Genomic DNA, 7,549 nt, shown 5'->3' on the forward strand with positions numbered 1-7,549 from the left:
CAGCCCACCCACTTCTGCCAGCTTCTCTTATTTCTTCTTTACCATCTGCCAGGAAAACTCGGGTATTTCCATTTCACTGAGTGCTGGCCACTGCTTTTTCCAGACTTCTAAGAGCCACCCCCAGCAGAATCTGCCCTATCGCCTCGTGTTCCATCCAGGGTATTAAATCTGTGTCTCAAGAAAGTGCCCCCAAATCCATGAATTCTTGCTTATCCAGTCTTACATTCCAGCCCCCTTAATCAAGCGTTCCCAAAATCCAATTCCAGGAGCATTCCTCTAGCTCCTGCCAGTGTCTGTCTGTGGTAGTTACTATTCTTTCATGTATACTCTCTTTCCTTCACTAGCAGGCCCAGTATGTCTCCAGCTGGATTATTCTGGAATTCAACCCCCTAATTACGGTCCTTGGCTAGCAGGGGAGAAAGTGGGGGCCACTCCCGAGAAGGTACCTGTTGCCCGGCAGGGGTGAGGCCTCTGTGGCATCCATGAGCATAGCAGAGGTGCTGGCTCTTAGGAGGAGGGGGGGCCAACTCTGTAAGCCTAGAGGGTCAGGAAGGCTGCAGCACCCGCATCCTCCGGGGCCTCCATCCTGATGTCTTTATCTCGCATTGCAGGGTTCCAGACTTTCCCCACCAGGGCCTGACCTTCACATAACTACCTTGGCTGAGCATTCATACTTATCTGTGCAACTCTTATCTTCAGCCTGTCACTCAGCTATGTCTGTCCTCCACTGCCAGAGATAAGCGCTTCTTTGTCAGCTTCCATGGAGGCTTGCAGGCTGGCACACTTGCCCAGCAACTGCTTGTCCGTGGCCAGTGGTCCCTCTGCAGACCATCAGCCTGCGCTCACGGTAACCAGCCAATTTGGGGGGCATGGTTCCACCTCCCCCCCGCCCCGCCTTATTTTTTAAATGCCTGGATGATCACACCTACCATAACATTCCCCTCCCCTAGGAAGTTTCCCGGGGTCCTCACCAGTGAACTCTTCAGCATTTGAGCCACTACCTTGCTCTAGGGACTATCTGGGGCCCCATCAACCAGGATGGCATCCTCTTCCCCATCCCCTCTGAGACAGTCCCAAATCCCCATCTTGCCACTGTTTCCTCGGACCACTTATGGTGGTCCTGGTCCTTCTACAAAGATAGGACTCGCTATGTTCAAAAGACTTACGGGGGGGAACACGCATGAGGGAAGATGAGCAGGGCACAGTTTGGCGGCAGGTTGGGATGTAGGTTTGACCCCTGTGAGCAAGAGACAGAAGGATGGAAGGTGGAATGGAAGAGTCTGAGGCTGCAGTTCGGATCTAAAAGGAGCAAGGCGAACGGGGAGCCCTTGTGCCAAGACCGTCTGTCAGAGAAACCTTGTATCTCCCAAGAAGGAACCCACCTTAGTCATTGGCCGAGAGCAGCCTGTGGGCCTCAGCGCAAACCCTGAGGATATCAGAGCGCAGCCACAGGGGCCAGTCTGAAATCTGAGAGGTGCATTTTCACAGCCAGCACCCAGGTTCTAGGGGTTTCTCTCCATTGGAGCTCTAGACCCAAAGGAACAAAGGTGTCTGCATTTCCCACCTGATGGCAGTATATACAGAAGCTCCCAGCTCTGTCACGTACTAGCTTTTTTGGCCTAACTTCTCTAGCCTTATATTCCTCACCTATAAAATGGGAATAGAAGTTGTGATGATATGTATGAAAGTACCCAGCACAAATGAATTCTCAATATATCATTTGATTGAATCAGATTTATTCAAATACGTAACAAACACCTAGTACAGGCTGGGTCCCGAGGAGTCTCTGGATGAGTAAGAGACAGACATGCCCAAAGAGTCAGAAAGAGACAGACCGTCTGTGGTGTGCAGAATAATGCCCACCACCCCCGAACACATCACGGCCACATCCCCAGAATTTGTGAACATGCTACCTGATGCGGCAAAGGAGAATTAAGGTTGCAGATGAAATTAAGTCTGCGGGAATCAGCTGACCTCAAGAGATCTTCCTGACGCACCCAGCGTCATCACAAATGTCCTTATAAGTGGAGGAAGGAGGCGGAAGTGAGTGGCAGAGAGACGCAACACAAGAGACATGGCCAGTCACTGCAGGCTTTGAAGATGGAAGGGGCCAAGGAATGTGGGCAGCCTCTGGAAGCTGGAAAAGGCAAGAAAACATCCTCCCTCAAAGCCTCCAGAAGGAATGCAGCCCTGCAAACACCTGGAGGTTTGCCCAGTGAGACCCATTTGGACTTCAGACCTTCAGAACCGTAAGATAATAAATCTGGGTTTTTTATTTTGTTACATAAGTTAACACATTTATTACAGGCTAGCGATGTTTCAAATGGTGGAGCTTCTACTGGTCTTTCAACTCCTCGGTCTTCAGATGGCGGACTTTACTGTGATGGCAGGAATGGTTCTGTGGGTCCAGGCACCACCTGTCTTAGGTTTTCAGGCACGAACCGACGCCAGATCCCCGCAGCTCGTCTCTTTGTCTTGGTTTTGCCACAGGAGGAACAGGTGTACTTGGCATGCTGGCTTATTTCAGTTTTCCTCACCATTTTCCTGAGGGAGGCACCACAACAGATCCCACATTTAGCAGCAATCCTGCCCTTCTTGGTGCGCTTAGCCATGTCACCACAGACAACAGACGAGGGCATGCCTGCTCACACACGTGCCCACCCTAGTGACACAGGCCCACCTGTCACCTACAGTCCACCTGTTTCTGGCGACCTCTCTCAACATCCACATTTCCTAGGAGCAGCTGAGTTTGGCAGGTGGGGTTGGGGGTCCCTGCTGTGACCCCATCACTAGAGGCCTCACCAGTGGGAGGCAGCTGGAGGTCATTTCACTGTGGGGGCTTCAGTAGGCGAGGTTCCAGGGCAAGCCTGACCGGGCTCGCGTTTCCCCAAAACCTCCCTCTGTGGGATGGAGCCTACCATGAACGGGGCAGTCACCCAAAACCACAGAGGGTCCCATTATTCATTCAGTCAGTACATTTATTGGTACTTGCTGTGTGAGTGCCTGTTCCGAGACTACTTTGGACCCCAAGTCAAAGAAGCCATTACGCACACCTGCAAGGTCAGCTGTGCAGGTGGGGACAGCTAGGGGCTGGCAGAAAAATGGGAGGAGACCCTAGCCCAGCCCCGGGGCATCAGAGAAGACCTTCCAGTGTGAAAAACTGACGTGACTGGAGTCGTTTGAAAACAGGGTCGCGAGAATCCGCCTCACCTGCCCGTGTTTGACCCGGGCAACGTGCCTGTTGTTTGCAATCGTCCACAGAGTCAACAGGACAGCAGGCCTCCTGGCCATAAAGCTGTTGGCTGTGGGCTTTGGTTAGATGGAGCAGGTCACTAAAGCATACCAGGAATAGTTCCGTTTGTTAACCCAATAGTCAATCGGTGTGCACCCCACAGCAGTGCGGCCTGGCAGCACTGAATCACAGAATCCCCCCCTTCCTCTCTCTGGTGAAGCCCCTTGCTCTCGTCCGAAGGCAGGACACTTCTCTGGTTACAGCCAGAGTCTGTGCCCCCCACACTGCAATTCTTGGGTCCCAAATACACACTCGTTTGCCTCTTGTTGTGGCTCTTCATTTTCAGGTTAACACCTGAATACATGACGTGGAGGCTAAGTCTTAGGACAAGAAGGAGCTAGCTGGGCAAAGGGGAAGGGAGGAGGGCAAGGAAAGGCAGTTAAGCCAGGACGGGACATGTGTTTAGAAAGCTCTGCCTGGTGAAGATGCGCAGGGGGACTGGGAAGGCGGGTGCAGCCAGCGGCTGTTGTGGTTGTTCAGATCTGAGAAGGCAGGCAGCGGGGCTGGAGAGACATACCCGAGGTGGCATGTGTAGAGGGGCCAACCTGCTGGGGACAGTGGGCAGAGAGGGGAGAGGGACAGGACTGTCAGGTTAGTGCCCGAGAGACCTGAAAACGGCCACAGCCTCCGAGTCCAGTGGAGGAAAGACGGCCAGGCAGACAGCAGAAGCCCGGGCCCTGGCCCCACGGGCAGGCCGCACACTTCCACAGGGGCCCTGCTGGGGGGGTGGGGGCGCAGCACTGCCAGGCTCTGGGAGAGCTAGTGTCCCACAGCATCAGGCACGCGGCCCCCTGCCCAAGTCACAGACACACGGTGCGACTTGATGGAGAGAAATCGAGTAGCCACTCTGCTCTGCAGCTGAGGGCTCCCCGCTTTGGAGAGAGAGGTCAGATGCCCAGGTCGGACGGTAGTGTCTGATGGAGACGGGCTTGAACCCAGGCCTGAGCGACTATGTCCCGCTCTCACCCTCCCCAGCCATCATCCTTCAACCAGGCCAGTCTTGGCACCAGAGAAAGGAGATTAGCGGGGACCCGTGACTGCCACCTCTCACCCAGCCAGGCCAGGCCACTTAGAGGGCCATCCAAGGCCAGGAGCACACTGCCATGACGTCACCCTCCTGGGGACTTGACCAGGACATCAAGTTTCCTCTGCGGGTGGAATGAGCTAGGGCCTCCAGGAGAGGACAGAGGGGCCCATAGCTGACTCAGCACCCTTACATTCTCTCCACACGGGCCACACACCCCACAGACCACCTGAGAAGCATATATCCCTGTCTGGAAGCGAGGGTTCCTGCCTCCCTGCCAAGAAGAGCACAGGCCTAGCCCAGCTCGTCCCCCACTGTCATACAGCTCAGCAAAGCTGGGCCTTCCAGGAAACGCACGCCTGGCCCGAAGAAATAAGAGTTCAGGGCTTAGAATAGGGACGTTCATGTGATCCTGGTGAGAGCTGGTCCTGTCTGAGCCTGTTTCCTCATCCGAAATATGAGGCTGGGCTCATTTACCCCAAAGCTTCAGCAGCTGTGACGCTCTTTCTGTGTCTGCTCTACAGTCTCTGGCCCCATCCCAGCTGAAGGGTTGGACACCAGATGCCTGGTCCCTGCAGAGAGCCCCCGACTCTGGCCTCGGAGATCCACCTCCTCACTCCCCGCAGGTCCCCCGAGGTTCGAGGTTCAGTGCAGCCCCAGCCAGAGGAATGTGAGCCATTCCCGGCATCTCCTCCCCTGTGGCCAGCCCAGAGAGGGTCTGGGGCCTCTGGGCCATTCTGACAGGAAATTAGCTGGGCCTGGCCTTCCCCACTACCAGCTGCTCTGCTGACCCTGACCCCGTGTTTTCTGAAACCCGATACTGCAAATTTCAGAGCCTCCTCTCCATTCCCAAGGAGGCCTGGGTGAGCTCTGTGTCTAACCTCCAGCCTGCATGAGGGTTAGCCTTCCTGCCCTGGGAACTCCAGCCCTGCCGTGACCCTCAGCAGGCCCTACTCTGTCTAGGAGACTGGTGTCCCCATGTCTGAGGCTTCAGGCAGAGCCCATGTGCAGAGGGCCTACAACATGGAAAATGGCTTAGAGGGAAGCAAGTGGGAAGGGATGTGGAGAGACCACGTTAGGGGCTGTTGTGGTCCAGCAGATGAGTGGCCGTGGTTAGGATTAGGAAGGGGCAGTGAAGATGTGAAGAACTGGGCAGAGCCCAGAGCTATGGAGGCAACAGGAAGAAGGAGGGGCGGGCAGTGTTAGCCTGGCCATGGAGGCTGCAGGGAGAGGTGTCCGAGGCCCCTTAGTTTCTTGAGTTGCAAAGCCTCTTGGGGAGACAGGGAGCACCAGGGGCTGAGCAGCCCTGTCGCGGAGGAGAAAGGGCCCCAAGTTTGCCTTGGATCAAAGAGGCTAAGGTGCCTTTCAGATGTCCTAGTGAGCATTTGGATAGAGAGAGGAATGAGCTGGAAATGCACACTAGGGAGGCAGGAAAGTAGATGGTAACCCAAGCTGAGAGGCGGACAGGGGTGCCACAGGCGGGAGTTCAGAGAAGAGAGCCAGCCTGCGCCCAAGGACACTAATGCTGAGTGGCCTGTGCGGGGTGGACCCGGAGGGAGCGGTGAGGAGCGGCCGAGAACCACCCAAGAATGCTGCGCCCGCAAGGAACGGAGAAGGGCGGTTCAAGGGGCCAGTGCTGGAAGCTGCTGGACGACTAGGAAGAGGAGGGTCCTGGGTCACTGACGACTTCAGGGCGCGCGCTCTAGGGGAGTGAGGGGCCGATTAGGCAGGCTGCAGTGGGCTGGGAGGCCGTGAGAGGTGCGCAGCAGAGCGGCGTGGGGAGAGCTGCCCTGTGCAGCGGCAGGGGGGCTGTGGAGTCAGACAGGACCTGGCTTGTTCGCGTTTAGGGCGAGCGAGACGCGAGCGTGTTTACACGTAGCCGCCGAGGGCCCTGCCCCCGAGGCGTTGATTATACCGCGAAAGCAGGGACGACCCCCAGAAAGGTGGCCTGGAGCCCGCCGGGGCCTTGCGAAGGCGACTCCGCGCCCAAGGGGCCGAGCTAGAGGGACGGGCGAGCGCGGCCGCCGCGGGGCGCTGTCCTCTCCCCGCCGCCAGCCCCCGGCCACGCTGCCCGGGCCCCCCGCCGCCCCCGCCCCGCGCACGCACGCACACGCACACGCACACGCACGCACGCGCGTCTTAAAGCTCGGGGAGCCCGGCATAAAACTCGGCTCCGAACGGGTCGTCCGTACTGGGGATGACGGACGTAGACAGTCACACACACGCTTCTCGTCGGGGTGTGGGTTTCCCTGAGAAGTCGGGTCGCGTGCAGCGCCAGGTTCCATCCCGAACGACGGCAAGCTCCTGTCGCACTGAGCTTTCCACTCACGGGTTTGTACGAAGCCCGCCGTTCGCCTCTGCCTGGAAAGAGCCGGGAGCCAGCGCCGCCGCGAGCAGCGCCCTCGTCCCCGCGTCCCCGCGCTAAGCCCCCGCTCCCGGAGACACGGGCAGGCGCCGGTGCCGAAGGGCGGAGCTGGATGGCCACGTCGCACCCCGGCCCTCCCTGTGCGCAGCGGAGCTGAGCGGGGCACGTCACCCGGCGGGGCACGGAGACACCGGTGGTGAGCGGGAGCCTCGCCGTTCCCGAGCTCTCCGCGGCTCCTGCCAGCACCCGCCCTGGCTTCAGACACGCTCTCACCCAGTGTCTCGTGGTTTCCCTCCAGCCTCTCGGCCACTCCGCCCAGGGCGCCCGTGCTGCCTGTTGCCCCCAACCGCCCCGGACCCCGTCTTTTCTCTGCCCCTTCGCTGGACGGCTGGCGCGGAGTGCCGCCTCATCGTCGTCGCAACTCAGGCCGAAGGCGCTTCGCGAGCCCCGGCTGCCTCCGGACGCCCCCACCCGAGCACGCAGAGGCGCCCTGACCGTGTGACAGGTGCACCTCCTCTCCCAGCACTCCCTGCCCGCCGCAGCAGCAGCCTTGCTTCTCTTCCTCGGAAACGGGAACTCCTTACACTTGCCCTGGCCCCAGGCTGAGTCGTCCTCGACGGAATGTTCCCTGCTCTCACACTCACAGCTGACCCAACTTCAAAGTACACCCTCAAGCTGTCCACTTGTCACCTTCGCCACCGCCAGCCTGGCCCACCTCTCACCTGGGCTTGTGCAGGAGCGTCCTCAGCGGTCTCCTCCACCCAACAGTGGCTAGGGGGCCCCTAGAAATGAAAGCTCAGGGCATCCTCTGTCCAGCCCCCCCGCCCCCGGTGCCATTCCCTCTTCCTTGGACTGGACCTTACAACAG

General features: G+C 58.3%; 1 long non-coding RNA gene across 1 annotated transcript; it reads right to left on the reverse strand.

The window, feature by feature from the left end:
- Positions 1–1,716: 1,716 nt before the first annotated feature.
- On the reverse strand, positions 1,717–6,935 carry LOC118004145. Its single transcript, XR_004677497.1, has 2 exons — positions 6,646–6,935; positions 1,717–2,544 (listed from the first exon to the last, which is right to left on the reverse strand). It is a non-coding gene; the product is annotated as an uncharacterized LOC118004145 (long non-coding RNA).
- Positions 6,936–7,549: the final 614 nt, after the last annotated feature.

The sequence above is a fragment of the Mirounga leonina genome, unplaced genomic scaffold (genome assembly GCF_011800145.1).
Source record: "Mirounga leonina isolate KUSES-001 unplaced genomic scaffold, KU_Mleo_1.0 Mir_92, whole genome shotgun sequence".
NCBI classification, from domain to species: domain Eukaryota; kingdom Metazoa; phylum Chordata; class Mammalia; order Carnivora; family Phocidae; genus Mirounga; species Mirounga leonina.